The sequence below is a fragment of the Zalophus californianus genome, chromosome 1 (assembly GCF_009762305.2).
Source record: "Zalophus californianus isolate mZalCal1 chromosome 1, mZalCal1.pri.v2, whole genome shotgun sequence".
NCBI classification, from domain to species: domain Eukaryota; kingdom Metazoa; phylum Chordata; class Mammalia; order Carnivora; family Otariidae; genus Zalophus; species Zalophus californianus.
Genome location: NC_045595.1, coordinates 76397741 through 76418787, shown reverse-complemented (window position 1 = coordinate 76418787; position 21047 = coordinate 76397741).

The following is a 21047-nucleotide window of genomic DNA, read 5'->3' as shown; positions in this document are numbered from 1 at the left end:
GTCTCTTAAAATTTTACTGACATGGACCATGAGAGTCGACCAATCCAAGACACGCAGTAGAGTGTTCAGAGCAACATGTCTAGGCTATACTGTCATATACCCCAGGGCCAGGAGATTGGCAGACCCACCCTAGCTTTACTAAAAAATGTAAGGCCTTGTCTGCAAGTCTGAGATGTGAAGTTCAGAATATGGGCCCTAGCACTTCTGCATCCCAATGAGAAAGAAGCCAGACTGTCTGCTTTTGCTAACTGGGTTTGAACGCCTTCCAGAGAAATTGGAGCTTTGCTAAAGATTTAACGCCCCCTGCAGGACAACATTATAATATATTTCTGTAAGTACTACAACAGAGAGATGCCTAACTGAATGCAAATTTTTATTCCCCTAAAGAATAGGAAAGTCCAGCCATTGCTAAGATAGCCCTTTAAAAAATCAACTGCGTTTATTTGAGTGTGTGAGTCACATTCGTTTTAGGAAAGCGTTCACAAATCACATAATCCATTTCAGACGGCTGCTTCCAAAATAACCTTTATATTCATACTAATAAGAGTTTATTTTCCTAATGGCCAATTACATTAGTCAGGTGAAAGTACCTATAAAAAAAAAAAAAATCTCTGAAGAGTGTTGTAAGATAGTCACCTGCTGGTTCAGAGGTGGCAATGTGAAATTCCCACTTTTGGGTTGGTAACTCTGTGCATACGTGGAGGTAAGAGGTGCATCCTAGGTTAATAATCATTCACCTGCCTGGATTCTGTGTGTAGATTTTCAGTTAACAGTGCTGTAAGTACGAGTGTTTCAAAAAAACAACAACAACAACAACAACAACTTCAAGTTAGGTTGCCATGAATCGGGAGTGGTTAAGCCACTGGAGGAGAAAATTAATTCTTTAAAAAAACAAACAAACAAACCAATAACAGGCTATAAGTCCCCTTCATGACCAGAACTGGAAGGAAACACACTTCCCATCAGCTTGTAGGGATGTTCCAACCTACTGGACCAATAGCACATGATGCTAAGGAGTGGCTTCCTAAGGCCCACAGCTGGCTGAACAGAAAAAGCCCCAAAATGCCTGCTTTGGTTTCGATCCCAGTATGCTCCTTAAGTTTCTGAACCCTTGTACATATTTATATACATGGAAAGCTACCTATTTTAGGACTGTAAGGTTTTTGAAATTCACTAACATCTTATTATCTGAGGCGCATACATACCATCTTGCCTTTTAAATATTTTAAATACCAGCTTCTCTGCTCAACCCCCTCCTTTGGCGTCCCTCTGCCAACCTCAACCTTTTCAGTTCAAAAATACCTGGGAAGTTTCGTCTAATCATTGACAATGTGCTTATCTCTGAAGCAAGGCAAATCATAAAACATGCCAGCCCAACTGGAACATTTTTTAAGAAAGTGATAAAAAGTTATGTAATGGAAGATGTAACTTCAAGAACACTTTGGCAAATTGCAACGCACTGATATACAAATTCTGCCAGGTACACGTTGTTCTTTTTTACGTCCTTCAGTGATTACCCACAATAATTCTTGTTCTGACATCAACAAGCAGAAGGCAGTCTGAGATGTGGGTAGGTTTTCCTCACTGGCTCGGGACTTCCGATTCATTCAGTAAGTTCCTCCTCTATCTGGCACAGCTAGAGAATGGAAAATTCTGCCTAATGAAATGTTCAGGTTACTAGAAATAGGCGAAATCCTAGAATCTCGGGTCTGGAAGAGTCCTAGAGAGGCTCTCACCCGCTAAAATGGAAACCCTTCAGCCGTGGGCACTAGCACGCATGTGCCCATATTCCCCATCCAGTGTCCTTCACAGGACACCAGCTGCCTCTCCCAATGCCCTGTCCCCCAGTCTTCAAAGAAACAGAACAAAGTAAGAATATAGATACCATGAAAATGTCCCGGCTCTCAGCAGCAGTTTCTCTGAGGATTCAGAAGGCACTTAAGGTTCCTACATTGTCAGAGAGTTGTCATGAAGAATATCTGTGATTCTAAAAAGCTGCTTGCTCCCTCAAGATAGGATGAGATCATCTGTTTTCCTTTCACAAACAGCCCCCAGATAACATGCTCAACACTAGGCAAGATCTGGCTTCTCCGGGGAGAGATGGAGAAAATGATCTGGGGCAGCTTCCTGGGGAGGTTGGGTTGATTAGCATGTATTTCCTTGAGGAGCCGCATAAACCCCTAGTGGTCAAGTGCAGCCCTGCCGGCAGGAGGGGAGCCTCTGCCTCTGTCTGATCTTCTCTCTCTTCCCAAAGTGATGTCACTGATTCTTCAGGTTGGCTGGTCTGACCCAGACAAAGCAGACCAAAGGCAAACTCATTGGCCACACATTTGTAAATGCCCTCCCCAACCCTTTTCCAAATCCAAACAGGTGAATCAGGATTTAGGGAAGAGGAAGACCTGAATTCTTCATCCCACATCTGCCCACACTCATATGGATGGCCCCAGATGCACCAAATGAATTAGTGGGTCACGTGGATCTGGCAGGGGCACTCCTTAAGGTCTAACACTTTTTCCTGCCAACTCAGAGAAATTACAATCTTGAGGCCACAAAATGCACATAGGGTCCAACCGTATCATAGGTTGGAGATAGTAAAAGAAAACCCATCCCTATTTTATGGCTCTAATTTATTTAACATTAAAAAAACCAGAAGCTAGTTTGAATTGTTTAAGAAGTGTGTGTGTGTGTGTGTGTGTGCGCGTGCGTGTGTGTGCGTGTCCATGTGTACATTGGAGTAACATGGTGGGGAATTGGGTCCTGAAAGCATCAGGAAAAGAGGTAGTGAGATCACTGAAAACAAAATCTTTACATAATCTAATCTAGAGATGGCCAAGCTTTGGGATTTCCAGGTAAATTACTAGATGTATTTTCAAGGCTGTCCCCAAGTTCAGAGAAAACATGTATGCTTGTCACTAATGGCAAGGTTTGATTTGATCATGCTTAAGTTGATCATGTTTGAGAGTTATGCTCTTTTTTTGGCTGACAAATGTTCTGCATTGTGCTCACTATTTTCAAAAAAGAATCAATGCATTTACTTTCTTTGCCTATAGATATATGAGCATCCAACTGACAAAAACTTGCTGAAGCTGCCCTTAAAAGCTAGGTCTGAAATGAATACATTGTGGGTCTCCCTGGGGTTGGGCTGAAATTCTTTTTTTTTTTTCTTTTATATTTCATTTACTTTTTCCTTCTGAGAAGAGTTTGCAAAATGGAAGGCAATTTAAAATCTGGCTCTTGGTCTAAAGATTAACAAGCCATCTGTTGAGCTAATGGCATTGATTGTCGAATAGATTTTAAAATAAAATGGCTTACAGGGCGTGGGATGGGGCTAATTGACACAAATCCAGCTTCCCTAGGCGTGTCCGCATTCCTTCTGGAAGAGAGATCTACGTGAAAGATGCTGGTCTGCTCGCAAAGACTGTCATCCTCACAGACTCTCTTGCCAATTCCCTGGCTCTCCACGGAGCAAGCTGCAGTGACAAGAGGAGAATGTGAAATGAAGAACTGAGGAGAAAAACCAGGGAGAGCACTCCCTGGAAGAAGGCTCTGGGGAAACAAACAGCACTGACCCAAACTGACATCTTCAGCTCTGTACCATTCACAAGACCTTCTATCTTCACATTTAAACAGGAACTGAGGAATCCCTGTGTGTGAGTCACAGATAAAGAACCTTTTACCAAATAAAAGAACCTTTTGTCAAAGAAGTCCCTCTTCCCTAACAACAGTTTTCATTTACCTGGCACAGTGCCAGGCTCCGTTTCTACCTTCCCTAGTTCTGACAACAGCCCTGCCAAGTAGATATTATCACTGTTCCCATTTTATGGATGAAGAAACTAAGACCCAGAGTGTATCCCACCCAAGTCCCCACAGCTAACGTGCAATGGTGGAGCAGGTCTAGCTATCTGAAAAGTTCTTTGTTCCACCTAAGCCCCACTGCCTCGTTATGCTTCATCCTTTAGTTTTATGAAGTCTTGTCTTAAGTCCCGTGATAATAAATGAAGAAAGACAGGGCAAGTCATTTTTCTTAATTTGCACAGGGGAGAAAGGAGGTGCAAAAGAGAAAGCAAGCCTTAGCTCACTCAGCCGGGTCACAGTGCTGGTGTTTGGGGACTGCAGTGGTTCATTGCCATTTTCCACCCATCCCTCTGTGCCCAGCTCTGAAATTCCATGTATACATGAAGTAAACCACCGTCCTGGGCAGGGCAGATGTGACTATAGCTCTGGGTCATGGGGATGAGGACCACAGTTCCACAGTTGCTCCCAGGAGGGTAGTGAAGTGGGTGTCGACGGTTTTGTGGCCGCCATATTTGTCCACAACCCTACCGTTTTCATGGCCACCCACCAAATTTCAACTGGCACTTCCTGCATGCATTTACCTAAGGGTTTACCCTGGCTAGCACTCATGCAGAAGGTTGGGGATACCAGGGAGCCGCCACCCTCTGGGAGTAGCCCTCAGCCCCTGACTGCTGGGCACTTGGTACATCAATGCCCAGCTCCCTTGCTCTCAGAAGCATGTGTCCCACTCTGTGTTACTGTTTCCCTAGAAGGATGAAGCTCCACTGGCCCACTGTGCTAATGGGCTTCATGACGCACTGCCTTCACTGTCTTTCCTCTCTTGTCTTATTTCTCCACTACCCTATCTGTGTTTCCTTCACCTCCCAAATAAACACTTTGCACTCAAATCCTTGTCTCACTGTCTGCTCACTGGAAGTACCTAAACTAAGATCCCTGAGTATACCCTACATCAATGCTTTCCAAACCTGGCTAATGATCAGCAGATTGACACAGCTTTTGAACAGTATAAATACCTCTGCCTAACTCAGATCTGCTGAACCGGAATCCTTGAAGGTAGGGCTCTGACCACTGAATTTTTTTGGTGGCTCCTCTCTTCCCAAGAGATCTAGAGTGACCAGTCAGGGTAGTAACTCCGACCTAGAGGACCTTCTGTGCTGGAAGTATCTTCTCAGACATTGTGCCTGGTGAAACTTTGCTGCCATACAAAAGTAAACAGGGGTCCCCTCATGGAGAATGAGTGTCATGTGAACCCTTAATGTAAGTTTCCGTTTTTTTGCCTCACATGCCAGAAAATTAAAAGAAAAAAAAAGTCTGCACTTCTAATTTAGTAACCACATCTGATGTCCTGGTCTGTCCAGCTATAGTTTAATTGCCTCTTGCTTTTAACCTGCTGTCACATGTAAGTAGTCGGTGATTCTGATTGTTTTAAATGTATTATTTGCATGTTTCTATTTTATTCTAAGTATTTCTTCAAGACCCTTCAAACCGTTCATTTAGTGACACAGGGAAAACATTTATGTTTATTTGGGGCCTTTTACACTGCCCTCAAATTTAGAGACTGTTTCCAACTCATTTCCTATTTGGTACTGCTTAAGTTCTGATTTTTTTTTAATAATGTGTTCCCCCTGACTTTTATGTGCTCAAAATGTTTGATACCTAATCAATCATCCTTTGCTATGAAACTATGTCTTAATCAATGAGATTCAGGCTCAAACACAAGTTCAAGCCTCAGAATTCCACAGCCCCCCAGTGGCCTCTGCTGATGCGATCCCCTCCCCCACAGTGGCAAGAAGGAGTTGATCGCGTCATTTTCCAAATGTGGGGACTAAGACCCAGAAATGCTAAGTGACCCGCCCAACATGTCTCTGGGTAATAAGTGAAAGCGCTCAGACTTGCAAAAAGCTCTCTTGACACCAAAGCTCATGCTCTATCCACTTCTCCTTTATGAGGCATGAACACTTTTGGAGAGATCTCAGATAATTATAAGGAGAAGAACAATGATCTGGTTCCAGAGGACACTTGGTTTTGGGGGATTAAAAAAAATCCCACATTCATCTCTACTCAAAGGTGGCAGATAATATTGTCACTGTGGCTGACATTATAAAACCACAAGCAATATTTTAGTGCTTTATTGGTGTGTTTCTTTTTTTCTTTCTCCATTTACTCTTTCAACTGATGCCACATGCTATTAGCCAAATTGAGTCCTCCTCAAAAGTTGGATGTTGAAGTCCTAATCCGGTATCTCAGAAGGTGACTATCCTTGGAGGCAGGGACTTTAAAGAAATAATAAAGTTAAAATGAGGCCTTTAGGGTGGGTCCTAATCCAGCGTGACTGGTGTACTCGTAAGAAGAGATTAGGACACCCAGAGAGACACCAGAGATGCTTGTGTTCAGAGGAAGGCCATGTGAGGACACAGCAACGAGGCGGCTGTCCACAGGCCAAGGGGAGAAGCCTGAGAAAAACCCAAACCTGCCGACACCTTGACCTTAGACTTCCAGAACTGAGAGAAAATACATTTCTGTTGTTTAAGGTACCCAGTGTGGTATTTTGTTATGGCAGCCTTAGAGGACTACTACATTATATTAGCCCTTAATTTCTAGAGAGTATTTTGGAAGGTTTCCTTACGAGGCAATGTAAGGAAATTTTAGAAAATGCAATTAATTAATGTCATCCCATATCTGGATCTCTCTGTGTTGCCCTTAGTTCTTGGAGACACTTTTGCTTTGGAAGGGATCTACCTCTTTGCTCTGGAAATGCCCCGTACTAAAAAGTAAGTATAACAACTCTGGGAAATGAGGACTTTCATGTAGATATATGAGAACAAAAGAGACAAAATGAATAAATGATCAGATGGTGCTTCATTTCCAGCTAACTAAGACTATTTTAAAGGGGAACAAATGGCCATAGGTAATAAAACATCTTAATCGGGAAAATGATATCATTATTAGTGTGCCCTATATTTAATTTCAGCCCAATTCTTACTCCATCCCCTGCCCCAGCTTCCTTAGGAATTTTCCTCGGAGCAAAAAAAAAAAAAAAAAAAAAAACCACCACTACTCCATTACAGTAGTTGTCCTTAAGAGCCGCAGCTTAAAACTCGGAAGCTTTATCAATTCCTTTCCAGCAATTTCACAGTAGATGGGCTCAGTTTGCAATCCAATGATCACTTCTCTGATTAGGGGCTCTGAAAACTCAGACCAGCATGGTAAATGAGGACTCTTGCCTCTCACCTTTCAAAGAGCAATAAAAACACTGTAATTAGAGTCGGCTTGCTCCCCTCAGCTAGCAGCCACTGTGGTTCAGCCAGTAAGAGACTCAAAAGACTTTTGTAGGCAAGAAACTTCGAAGCCAGAGACTGTGGGAAGCCTATTAGAACACAGTTCGTGGTGCCACAGATTGAGCTACTGTGAAAGCCTACTGGGGTAGAGAGGCCCAATTCACCCAGGGTTTTAATCGGCCTTGTGATGTGGTTAAGAAAAACAACAACAAAAAACAGAATGTGCTTTGTTTTGCCTGCAAGATGAAAATAACCTCAAAGTTTAAAAACCTGAGAATACAGGATCATGTAGAAAATGAGAGTAATTTAAAGGACACGAAGAAGAAGTATATAAATAAATTCCTCCAAATCTCACCGCTCAGAAGTAACGGCTCAACATTTTGAACTTTCTTCTGGACCTCTCTCTCTCTACATACACATACAAAATTCTACATAAATGGGACATCCTATGCACTTGTTCAGACACACTTAATGACTCCCTGTTTTCCCCTCTGTAATGCCCAGGCCAAACCCCTTAATGCCAACATAGCTCTTCTTGACCAGTCCTGTCCAGTTTTCCAGAATGTTCTCTTGCCTCCACCCCCAAACTCCAACTCCACGAGGTTCCTGCCTCTTCTATCATGAATTCCTGAAAACTCCCCCTGCCTCTTAATGAGACTCGGAAGAGTTCAAAGCTGGTAGGAGAGTGTAATCAGCCTTGCATTTCTGGCAGATGTGGTCAGGAGGAATTGCAGAGGGACCAAGCGATGATCAAAGATGAGGAATGCAGGTATTTGTTGCACTAAAGTCAGGTGGAAAAAGCTAGTGGCCTGGGCAGGGACTGTGACAGTGGAGCCAGACAGCAGGTGGATTTAAGAGGTGTTTGGGAGATGAGCTCAGGTATGTTGTAGATGCTGACCTCCTCCTCCTCGTCTTCCTCCTCATCATTCTCACCATCCTCAAGGTAGCTGTTATGGCTAATAGCTGTGCCCCATCCCTAATGTTTAATGATTATACATGAAAATAATGGACTCAGTGAAAATACAGGGATTTAATGAAACTTCAAAAAACTAGCCTAATTGTTCTAGCCAGGACACATGGTTTCACTGTCAGGCTCAACCTGATGTAGCTAAAAATAGGTTTGATTTCAACTGCATTGCAGATGAAATGATCTCATATCTTTTCTTTTGTGTGTCAGAAAAGGATAAAGTTCATCTTATTTGAAGACGTCTTTTAATGAAGGCTTTAAATAAAAAAAAATGCAACCACTGATCACCTTGCAGGGAAATGACTCTGCTCCCCTTAATGCAGTTTATTAAATATCTTGTCTAATCCTTGACCTGAGAATAGTAATCAGCTGAATGTCTGTCCTTCCAGCTCCTCCCACATCTCCACATATGTGGTGAACTGTTTTTTGGGAGGCCCGGGCAATCTCTGCACTTTCATTCAGGGGATTAGGCTGTGAGATGCTTGTACCTTGAGCTCACAAAAGGAGATGTTCTTTGAGGGTGGATGGAAACAACTGGAATATTCTTTCCTATGCCACTCAAATGTCACATCATGGAGCCCAAAAGGCCAATCAAAAATGTTATATTATAAAAGGATTATTGTCTAGTTGTCAAAAATAAGATGAAGTATATTGATTTTAAGACTCAGTATAACAAAATATTCTCTGGGACCCTTTGGTGTTGCAGAAATTTAACACGTAATTCCACAAAATAATGAAAACAACATTTGGCTGATAACATATTGAGCAATCACTATGTGCCAGTATCATGCTTAGCACTTTTCATGACTTTCTTGGCTACTCTTCAGAGCAGCCTTCTGAAGTAGATACTATTACGATTCACACTGCACAGATGAGTAAACTGAAGCACACAGGGACGATGAACTCACGTGAGGTCACACCTTCTCCAAAGTACAGTAAGGATGGCAGTGTAAGCAATCCCACACGGGTGGCCACATAGCCAAGTGCTAGCTTCACAATGCTGCTCTGGGTCAGGCGGACACGGTCTGTGTGTTTTCGTCATCATGATGGGCTTATACTTGGGTTACTTCATTTAAGCCTGAGAACATGATGCACATTATTGTCTTCATTCCCTAAGTAAGAATGTATACCAAAAGAACCTTCAGTGAGTGACCAGGGTCCCCGAGTTGGTAAGTCTTCTGATACATGGAGTCCTGCTGCAGGTGCATCTCTGAGCATTAACATCACATATCCTGTTCCAAGCTGTCAGTGCTGTTGTGCTGGATGTTAGCTACCCCCTGCCATGGGGAGGTGAAGCTGGAAGTTCTTCAAATTAAGGGACATTGGACTCATCAAAGTTAATCATTTGTATGTCCTAGCCAAGCTGCCATGATTTAATAACTCTTGTTCATCATAAGAATAGACTATGTAATTTAATAGCTACAGGAATGTCTGATTTTCACCTAGATTACAGTACTGTGCCAGTACTGAGAAGGGGCGCCTGGGTAGCTCAGTCGGTTAAACGTCCGCCTTAGGCTCAGGTCAAGCCCTGCGTAGGGCTCCCTGCTCAGCGGGGGGCCTCCTTCTCCCTCTCCCTCTGCCCCTCCCCCTGCTTGTGCTCTCTCTCTCTCTCTCTCTCTCTCTCTCTCTCTCTGCCTCAAATAAATAAATCAATAAAATCTTTTTTTAAAAAAAGAGTTAATAGCTACAGTCAAGGTAAAGGGTCTTCCTTAAGACAATAAATTATAATGTATCACATTATGGGTAGATGCTGAATCCAATTCATAAGTGTTCCAGTTTCATTCTTCTCTATGACAGGTTGGGTGCTTTAGCCATAACATACACTCTTCTCTTTGAGAAAGTATGCAGTAAATTCTTCTTAAACATGAGATTTTTTATTTTTCCTAAACATGAGAGATGTCTCCAAAACACAATTTTGTGATTCATCAAAAAAAAAAAAAAAAAAAATCAAAAGTAAGAAAAATAGCAGCTTTGGGAATGAAGTAATCCTGTATGATTTTATCCTATTTCCCCCCCCCCCCAGAGATTTAGCCTTGCCTAAATTAAATGACATTTTGAAGTACCTTTCATATACATACATATGAATTAGAAAGTACTATTTCAAAGCGAATAGGAGGAAAACAAGTACTCATGTAATAGATTGGACCATGCTCCTATCACTTCTTATCTAGTGCCAAGTGACTTACAGTACCTCTTTTTGGACAGAAGTAGCAGAGTCCAGGCCTCAAAGGGGCATCCAATGCTTGCCCTCACTCTCCTGTGCTTCTGCTACTTGTCATGAGAAAAGTGTATCTCAGCCAGGGGGCTAAGGAGCATGATAGACCCATGAAATGGATTTCTTGAACTTCCCGAAACAGATTATCTGGTAGCTTGAAGCAGAGTCACCTCTGCTGACTTTCAGAACTGTGAGCAGGAAAAATAAAAATGTTCCCTCCTTGTCTCAGTCTGTTTGGGCTGCTATAACAAAAATACCTTAGACTGGCTGGCTTAAACAACAAACATTTCTTTTTCACAGTCCTGGAGTCTGGGAAGTCCAAGATCAAGGGGCCAACAGATTGGGTGTCTGGTAAAAGCCCGCTTCCTGGTTCATAGATGGCCATTTTCTGGTTGTGTCCTCCCAGCAGGAAGAAACACATTCACTCAGGATTCTCATAACAGCACCAATCCCATGAGGACTTTCCCTCATGACCTCGTCTCATCTTAATTAGCTCCCTTAAAGCCCTACTTCCCCAAACCGTCACAGTGAGGGGAGAGGAGCTAGAATCTCAACACATGGATTTTAAGGGGACACAATTCAGTCTATAACACTTTTAAGCCACTGAGATGTTTAGTTTGTTTGGTATACAGTTTGATGGCAGTAATAGCTGACTATTACAATCCATAAGAAATAACCTTAAAGTACACCTACAGGTAAAGGGAAGAGCAAAAAAGTGCCCCCAAGGATTCTCCTACTGCTATAAGTGAATGACCCCCAATTCCCCAATTTTGATGGGGAGAAATAGATCAGGGTTACTGCTTTCTAAGCCTGGAGTGGACACTTTATTTTAAGAGGAAATGCACTGTATATGTGATGTGCATAGAAACAATCCACACTCTTCCTTTGTAAAAATTCTTTGGGCAAACCCTTCATCAATACCAAAATGCCACCTTCATGTGTCAATCTGATTCTCTTATAAAAGCAAATGACTATAGGCATGAATATCAGAAAATGTTTTGCTTATTTCCAAAAATCACCATACATAAGATTGATTAGAACCATGCCAAATCATGTGTCCACATTTTATTGTAAAGTATCTTCCTGAGATTGGCTTGAACGATTCATAAAACTCAAAGGATACATAATCCATAGGGAATGAAATGTGTTGAGGTTTTGCAAGATAATTAGCACTTTGCTTAAGAACTAAGGTATTCACTGTACCCAAGGGCTTCCCATCGGTGGAGCTACAGCTCATTGAGAAGATAAGTATGTGGCAGGAGAATCAAGAATTTCCATTTCACGTTCTTATTCACATCCTGGTGTCAAAATTCATTGTTAATTGGAAGCATAGCCTGTTATGATTTGCAAAGTGTCCCTCACAAGCTGAGTCACTTTGTATGTCACAGCAATAGAGTAAGATAGAAGTAGCTTTGAATCCTGAATTTTCCATTTCCTGGGAATCACCTGGGGTGACTTAAATACCATGAACTTCAGGTTACTTTGAATATAAAGTGAGAAATAATAATAACTATCTCCTGGGCTTATTATGAGAGTGAAATGAGATAGACTGTGTCAAGTGCAAGGTAAGATACCTAAATAGAAAACCCAGATTAAGGTTCATTATTGTGTGCTACTTTGAGATCTGGTGAAATGGGGAAGGACACAAATGGCCTAAGTGCTACTTCCCCTCTCCACCATTCCACTCCCATGGGAAAGATCACCTAGACAAACAACACTTCTTATCATGAGGACTGGGCACAGTCCTTGCTTACCTGAATAGTGAGCTACAACTGTTTCCTACCGGCTCTCAGAATTATTCAAACAAGCCATCACTTCCTCCCATGGGAATGAAGGGCACCTCACCCTCTTGATACTTCAAAACCTGCCTCCCACAGCCCTGATGTTTTATTCCATCCCTAAGCACAACCCTGTGTAACCCTACATGGTGTGCAGTGTTCTCCTCCCCTGGGTGTGCAGATATGCAATGAATATGCAGCTGTTGACCTTATCTCTTCAGTGTTGGCTGTCTTGTGTTTTGCCATCCCTAGAGTGTAGGAATGGCTCTCTCAACAACGTGGTGAAGAGACCATCAAAACAAATACATAACCCATTGCAAATAACAAATGGTAAATGATGGCCTAAGTTTCAAGAAAAATAAACCTTAACATTGTTCTCCAGCCTCTTAGAAACCCCTTGAAGTTATTTTCCCTCCAAGGAGAGAGGCGACCGTCCTCTGTCTTCTGCTACCCAGAGCTGACATTTGGATGCTGAGACCAAGGGAGAGGAGTGAGTACCACGGCTAGAAAAAACCAAGGAGCCTTTGGCCGGTATGATTCTTGCTCAGTGTGGCCCATAAAATGAAAACAGGAATGAAAAGTCAGGATCCACAGTCACTATAATTCTCTCAAAATTTCTAGGGTGTCTCACCCCGCTCTGAACTCATGGGATGACCCACGGACACATCCCAGTTGTTGGTTGTGTCTCAGCTCCCTGGGAGCTTCCCAGGCAGCCTGGTGGGTGAGGAGAAGCTTGAGTGCCAGAGAAGACCTCTGAGAGCTCTTAGGAAGCCAGAAATGAAGATCTCACATCCTCAGTTGCCGGCTGCCACTGCTTCCTAAGAAACATTTCACTGTAAGCATTCAACAATTACACTAAATAAGATGGAGTGACTGGATTGTTCTCTGTTGCCTTCATAGCACTTGGTGTGATACTTCACATTTAGAGGGCTCCCAACAAACATGGTTGAATGAATTATTGACTGAATGAACGAATGCAAAAGTCAAATGAATTTACTATGCACCTAGCACATAGTAAGAGTTGCAAGGATTATAAAATATGGTCCCTAAGCTTAAGGAAACTACAGTGTGTTTGAGGAGACAAAAACCAGAATCAAGGAGCAAGAAGGAACACAATGTGGGAAGAAAGAGTTGGTGATGGCTCCGTGAAGGAAGTGGAAAGGGGGGGTAAGGAGTCTGAAAAGAGAAGAGGGTGAAAAATGAGGAGTCAGCTGGGAGTGGAACAGGGTGAACAGATGGCTATGCTTTCTCTTTGCAGAATACCTTCCATGTTTCTTGCGACTTATTTTCAGAAGAAACAAGCAAAAATGTAGATGCACAGGCATATGATGTCCTGCAGGAAATGCTTGTGAGCTTTGAAAACAAATGGTCATACTCCCAATATGCAAATTAAATCAAAGGATTTCTTGTGAAAAGAGAGAACAATTTTATCCCATTTAGCTCTCTTTGGAAGGGCAACATTATCAGTTTTGCACGTTCTTGTCTGTGAAATTTAGTGTAATCAGTGTGATACTAAAATATCGTTGATGCAATGGAAATGAAGCCCTACCTCAGGATAAACTCATGAAAAGTGTCAGTTTTCCCTTGACATTCCTTTTCATTATGTGCAGAATAAAAAGGGAGCCATGGTGTAATGAAGACTTGACAAAGCAAAGTTGAGGTGACAAATATCTGAGGCACAGAAGTTGAAATGTGACATAAAATACGATCACTAAAATAAAATAATGGTACCTTTCAAACTGGCCAAAAAAAAAAAAAATCCCATTACAGAAATAGGAAACCAGGAGTCATGCTTTTAGGAAAAGGCTTGAAGCTAAATTCTTTCTCTGCTACTCTGGGGGTGTGGTTCTATGTCAAAATATTGGAATCAGAAGTTGAAATATAGTCTGAGAAGGCTGGATTAATGGACAAGATCACATTAGCAACCTAAAAAGAGTTGCTAACCTTCAGAATGAAATACATTTTTTATATTTTGAGAAATTGCCCCAACTCCATTGTAGATAGCAAAGGCACAAGCCACTTACTGATATTTTTAAAATGTTTTATGGCTGATGTAAATAGCTTCCGAGTACCCATTTTTAACCTATGCGCGTGTGCGCGCGCACGCACACACACACAAACACACACACACACACACACACACACACACACACACACTGTTCCCTAGTTTATTTTGAAATAGAGGCTTCACTTTTAAATCAAACTGACAATACCTGTTGATGTATGATGAATTTGCCTCAATATCTCACAATTTCTAAATAATCTGAAGTGTATAATTCCTTTCTTCAGATAGAAAGCCAAGATGACTAACATTGTGTGGTGTTGACTTGAGCCTTTTTGGGGTTTAGGGATTTGTGATTTGAGTTTAGAAAGTCTCATTGTTATGGTAATGTGAGTTTTTTTAAAAATATAACTCAGGGAAAGTGCTGAGTGCTTTGTTAGTCATTATAAGACCAAGTTGTTAGTTTATAAGAAAGAAAGTCAAAATGAAATTAATATGAGAAATAGTTTTTTTTTCAAGTTGTCCAAAATTGAAAATCCAAGAAGGAAATTCAACTTTGCAGTATTGTGATGGGTTTAGATTTTAGATATTCCTGAAGAGAACCATCCATTTCTTGGAGTAAAACATTCTCTCATCCTTTCCCTCCCAACTTCCCTGATTCCTCATCCTGAGTGCCTGGGAGCCAAGCTCAACCCCCTCACTGTAGGAGACTTGGACACCAAAACCAGAGGATAAAGAACATTATCAAATAATGCCCAAGACTGTAAATTGTAGGGGACATTAGGAGAGACAGATGGAGACTGATTTGATCAGATTCTTGGTAAATCTGGCAGTTCCCAAAAGAAAAAAAAATGGACAATGGAGACACTTGAATGAAAAAGTGTTAATGGGAAAAACTTTAGGAAGTGGGAAAAAATAAAAACAAGTAACAAGGAGGGCCATCATTGGCATCTCCTTTCAGAGGCTTACAGAGTATTTATTGCCTTATTCATGTATATTACCAACAACTGGGTGCAGGGCGGGCTGCCATGAACCCATCCCCCTACCTCTGCTCTCTATTCCTTTGGTGTTATCCCTCAAACCCCTTTGGTGATGGACTATTTAAGCCCTCTTTGGGATCCACTGAGTGGAGAAGGTATTCCCTTCCTTCCTGATCACGGGTGGGCAGAAATAGCCCCCTCAATGTCAGCACTAGGTAGAGGAGCTTTCCATCTGAGACCAACCACCCAGTGGACAATACAGGAAGGTTGATTTCCTCCAATCTGCCAATGTCTCTTCCCACAGATCACAGTTAGAGGGCCAACCTGTGAGCAAGGAAAGGAGGTGGAAGGAGTTCCTTCTGTGGTTAATATTCCAGTTATGTTTTCAGTTACAGAACTGATTGGCTCAATGTGAAAAAGTAAATAGAGGAGATCACTTTGGGTCTGGTATATAGGATGACTGATAAGTCAAATAGCGAATGGAAAACTGCCTTGTGTCAGGCCCCATGAGTCTGAGGCCCAAAGAATGGGTGCTTACCTTACTCCAAAGGGAGAAAAGTCTCTGTGGCATGTCTGCCTTGTCAGCACCTGCAGAAATTCCACAGGGAATGGAGGTGGGGAAGAGGGAGGGAGGGAGGGAAGAGGGACTAAGGCAAAATGTCCTGGGCTTAGGGGCCTTGAGAAAGTCCAGGAAGTCCAGATCTTGGCTGCATGTTAGGATCACCTAGGGGAACTTGAGAAGTCTTGATGCTCCTGCCACATCCTGGAGCAGTTAACTCAGCATCTCGATGGGTGGGACCCGGGCATCAATCCAGGTGATTCTAATGTGAAACCAAGACTGTGAACCACAGCACAGGTGCATTGTCATGTGAGGCAGCTCCTAGGAAGCGCAGATTCAATTCCTCAGAAGCTTCAGAATTTGGGGCAGGCCCGTAGTAACAGCCAGATCTACAGAAACTATGCTATTGATGGCAATGGTTCTCAAACTGAGCTGCATATCTGAATCACCTGTGGAATTTTTTTTTTTTAAATCCCACCACTCAGGTCACAGACCAGACCATTGAATCAGAATTCTGTAGGGGTGGAATACAGCCATCAGTATTTTTTGAAGTTGCTTGGGTTATTACAGATCCCATTCCTAGAACTCAAGTGCTTCTCACAGTTTACTATGCAGAGAAATCACCTGTGGATGCTGATAAAATGCGGAGTCGGGCTCAGTAGGTCTGGGTTAGGGCCCATGTTTCTAACAAGCTCCCGGGTAATTTTGATGCCGCCGGCCCATGGACAACACTCAGAGTAGCAAGACTTTAGTCCATTTTCTCGTCAGAAAGCCACCGGGGGTGGGGGTGGGGGTGGGGGGGTGGGGAGGCACCTGGGTGCCTCAGTCAGCTAAGCGTCTGCCTTCATCTTGGGTCATGATCCCAGAGTCCTGGGATCAAGCCCTGCATCAGGCTCCCTGCTCAGCGGAGAGTCTGCTTCTCCCTCTCCTGCTCCCCCTGCTTGTGGGCTCTCTCTCCATCAAATAAATAAATAAATAAAATCTTTTTAAAAAGCCACCAGGGAGCATATATACTAGTCAGTAACTGCCTTCAGAATTTTGTAGAAGCCCCTGTACTTTTGTCAATAATGACAGAGAGAGAGAAACAAAAACAAAACTCACCATTTCACAATATATACATTATCAAATCACACTTTATTACAAAGTTACGTGTCAATTATAGCTCAATAAACCTGGAAGGGGGAAGATGTCCCCTCTCAATACCACACTCTTTCATAACCAGGTCTAAATCCCCTGCTTACAAGAGATAAAATGAGCTCCCATTTTTGTGGTCTGTGGGTCCTTGTAACATTTTTGCATTTAGATCCCACTTTTGCCAGTTATTCTGTCCAATAGAGCAACTTCTTCTCTTTAAATGACCATACAGACTGCACAGCAGTGAGCTTGGAAGTCATCTATCAGAAGGTGTTTGTAAATTCACACGGGAAACATAAGGGAAGGGTAAGAGTCTCAAGAGTGGAGATGTGGCTCGTAAAACAGAAATTAAAAGGCAATTCATGGTGGGGCGCCTGGGTGGCTCAGTCGTTAAGCGTCTGCCTTCGGCTCAGGTCATGGTCCCAGGGTCCTGGGATCGAGCCCCGCATCGGGCTCCCCGCTCCGCGGGAAGCCTGCTTCTCCCTCTCCCACTCCCCCTGCTTGTGTTCCCTCTCTCGCTGTGTCTCTCTCTGTCAAATAAATAAATAAAATCTTTAAAAAAAAAAAAAAAGGCAATTCATGGTTCTCTAGCTGTCAATTCTCCCCAGGAACATACTCCATGCCATGTCCTGCTTCCTTTGATAGAACTGTGTGAAGGGGGACACCATACCATAGCCGGTCCACACTTGCCTAGCCAATGAAAGGGGTCAGAGAATTTGGATCCAAAAGACACATAGTACATAAGATCCAAACTAAAATTACACTCTAAAAAAATAAAATGGAATATTCCACACCTTCGGTCCAGGAAATTAATTGCACAAGTTCAGGTTGGGGCGATTTGATGTAATAGGAGTAATAGAGGTAAAAGGTGTACATATTTTTGCTGAATGCAAGTGCAAATTAAGCCAATGGGGTAAGGTTGCTGCCCTTTATTCATTATATTGTTCAAAAAACCTAGGTCAAGTCCAGTGCTAGACTCTATGCGCGCAGAAAATCAGGCAGGGTCTCTGGCCTTAATGAATTTTAGATCTAGCCGTGAGGAAGTTATAACTAACATAATCAGCTACCAAATGAAATAGACAGTCTAGAGCCAAAGCCATATTTGTCTGCCTCTCCTTCACTGCTTGGTTTTTATTTGGAGTACGCTCATCTCTGGGACAAAGATCTTAAGTGGAACATTAACAAAACACAGATATTTAGGAGGGTGCCATTAGAACAAACCCATAAATAAGATTAAGTTTGAAAAAGAGGAGAACCTAGGGGAAGCTGTGCTATGATTTTCAAATATGGGCAGAGTGTTTATTCAGAAGTGGGTTGGAGCTAATTTAGCGAAGCTGTGGAAAGATAGCTCAGGGCCACTGGGTGTCACTTACCAGGCGGCGGGTCTGGCTCGGAAAAGAGCGGCTCCAAAGGGGAATGCGTCGCTCAGAAAACACCACACCGCACAATGTTTTGAGTGTTCACTATGCCTGGTGAGTTCCCACCTGCAAGGGACCTTCAAGCTGGTGCTAGTTGGCACTTTGTCAGGAAGGATGTAGGGAGGACCGTCGCTATGAATAGCGACGATGAACAGGACGATGCTCAGGAGAAAAGCACAAATTTAAGATGCCCTTGAATGCTCTAAAAAATAAAATTCATTAATTTCTAAAAAAAAAAAAATGCCCTCAAGTTTCCTAGACCCTCTTTTGGCTATAAACCTACACATCTAAGAAAAGGCAGGGTCTGAATGTGCTCAGAGTCCCAACTAGGGAGTGGGCTACAATTGATAGGAGTCCCCAAGAGCCTTGAAAGTAAAATGTTCTAGAGGACAGCTAGAATAACTGACAGAGAGGAAACTGCAATCAGGATTGAGGAATGACAAGTAAAACTGAAGGGAAAAAATGAGGCTGAGAAATAAAATATAAGAGGCAAAATAAAGCCTTGGAAACATGACCCCACCTGGGTCAGTGGGCTGGAAGATGATGGCGTGTAGGAGATGGTTCAGGGTCAAGGATGTTGGAATAGATCGTGGAATGTCCTAGGGCTTCACAGGCACCTGCATGTGCTATCAACTGTGATTGAAGCCTTCCAATCATTCTGGAAAATCAGACCCATCACCTTAGCCCAGACCATGGGACTACCCGGTGGGCCTTTTCTACTCTCCTTCCAGAGGAAAGGTGGGAGCACAGCTTGTGGAAATGCCCCCTTCACTGAATGACTGGCCTGGTGAATCTAAACCAGATAGCTCGTGCTGAAAACTCCCCCACCCAGCAGGTTCCAGAGAGGACAAGGCTTGGTGCTGGCCTGGGTGAGCGGGGAGAGCCAAGTTCTCTCTAATTTGTAAAACATCTTGTCTTATAAATAGCATCTCTGCTAACTCAAAAGGAAAAGGATTTTAAACTTTAACAACCTTCTTGTCATTTTCATACTTCACTCATTCCATGCAAGGGAAGCTCAGGTTCATTTTCCTAACGAGATCCTATTTCATTTTATTTCTCATTATAATTACATGCGGGTTTCTAGTGATGCTAAGAACCATTTGTAAAAAGTTACTTTCCTTAAAATCACTGTCATACCGTTCTGGAAACAGTCCCATTCGCACCAGAACCCTTCACCCATCCGCCAGCCTTTTTTAAAATTCTTACTGAAGCCCAGATTTGAGTCCAAGTCATTGAATTTTTTTCTCCTTTAAATCACCAGTCAACAATTCTACTTGAACGTTGTAGGATTTGGGTTTAAACATTAGGTTTTAAAAAAATCAGGATAGGAGAAGAAACCATTCCTTGGCTTAGCAAGTCGATCTGGCTAATCCAACTGCAAATCCTCCTGTTAGGGGCAGATTTGTAAAACCTCAATCAACACAAAGGGAACCTTTCATAAAAGCTTTTCTCTGCCACATAATGTTTGGCTGCCTTATTCTCAAAAAGCAGGTCTTTCCATCAAGATGCTTAACACACCGCATGATTTAAAGTTTTTTTATCCTTTTTACCAATGTTGCTGCATTAAAAATTAAGATCAAGGGAGAGTAGCCATCACAATAATAGTATGCACCTACAATTTGAAAAAAAAATTGTTTTATGCCTCTAATTGCCTATTTTACCCTATTACTTCCCTTCTGTATGCTTATCATTATCTTTTCTATTTTCAGCCTCTCTCTTTGCTGTCTCTTTTACCAGCCTATCCTTCCTTTTTTCCCTTTTGCTTCTCTGTGCAGAGCCTCCCTATCACACATTCTATACAAAATTTCTTGACAAATGTTTTCTTTTTTTCTGAATTTTCAAAGAGACGGCTCCTTCTCATGCAATCCTATCTCTTTTGTGACGGAATGTGGCATTTGGGTTATAGGATGCTTCAAGACTTCTCAGCTTCTTTGGATCTGGTGATGAAGGGGGAAAATGGAAACTAGTGACTGGTGGGAAGTTTTCTATTTTTGTCTGCGAAACTTCTAGTCGACCAGCTCGGCTTGTAGATGATTTTTATCACTTTAAAAGTTTAGGGAGGACAAGGATTGATCCACTTTCTTTTGAAAGAAAAAGACCTACAGCAATTAGGATAATCATGTAGAAACAATGCCCTCTCAGGGAGAGATTGCTTTCATTTGAGAGGTTTCTGGGATTCTACAATATTCTTCTGACAGAATGACTAGGTGGTCAAAGGATGGAGACTGGTATAACTCAACTGGAGGTCTTCCACCAGGAAAAATAAGTGGTCAGCTCCAGAAAGATCCATCATGATAGAATTTAGCATCTGTAGTCAACTTCGCCAAAAGCTATAGTTCAATTCAGGGTCAGTTACAGCCAATCTCCCTCTACGCCAAACCATGTTGTTGGAAGAAATTTTTCTTGTCAACTAAACATTTTGATTGGGTTACTCTAAATGCTACCTATTGATTTTACACCAGCACTTATCACATTGTACTGTGAGCATCACTCTGTTTTATTTTTTTTTCTCTCCTTCAAATACCTGTTCATTATTTGAAGTCAAAGACATGTTTATCTATGTGGCCCCATATCCATTATATAGGAGACATAAGCATGAGTTAGGCTTTTTTTAATGTGGCAAGTGGTAAAAAATGCAATTCAAATAGGCATAAACATAAAGGAAATTTGAATAATCTAGAGGTAAGTCTAGCTGCAGGTGAAGTTTGATCCAGAGGCAAGGATGAGGTCATCAAGTACTTAGTTTCTTTCTGTCTGTTCACTCTGCCTTTCATGGTTCAGTTTTAATTCCAGCTATGGTTTAGAATGAGTGCAATAATTCTACACCTCCTACCCAACAAATAGCATCCTGAAAAGGAAAGAATGTTTTCCAGAAAAGAGAAAAAAGCATCTGTGTCCAGAAGCCCCAATAATAGTCTTCT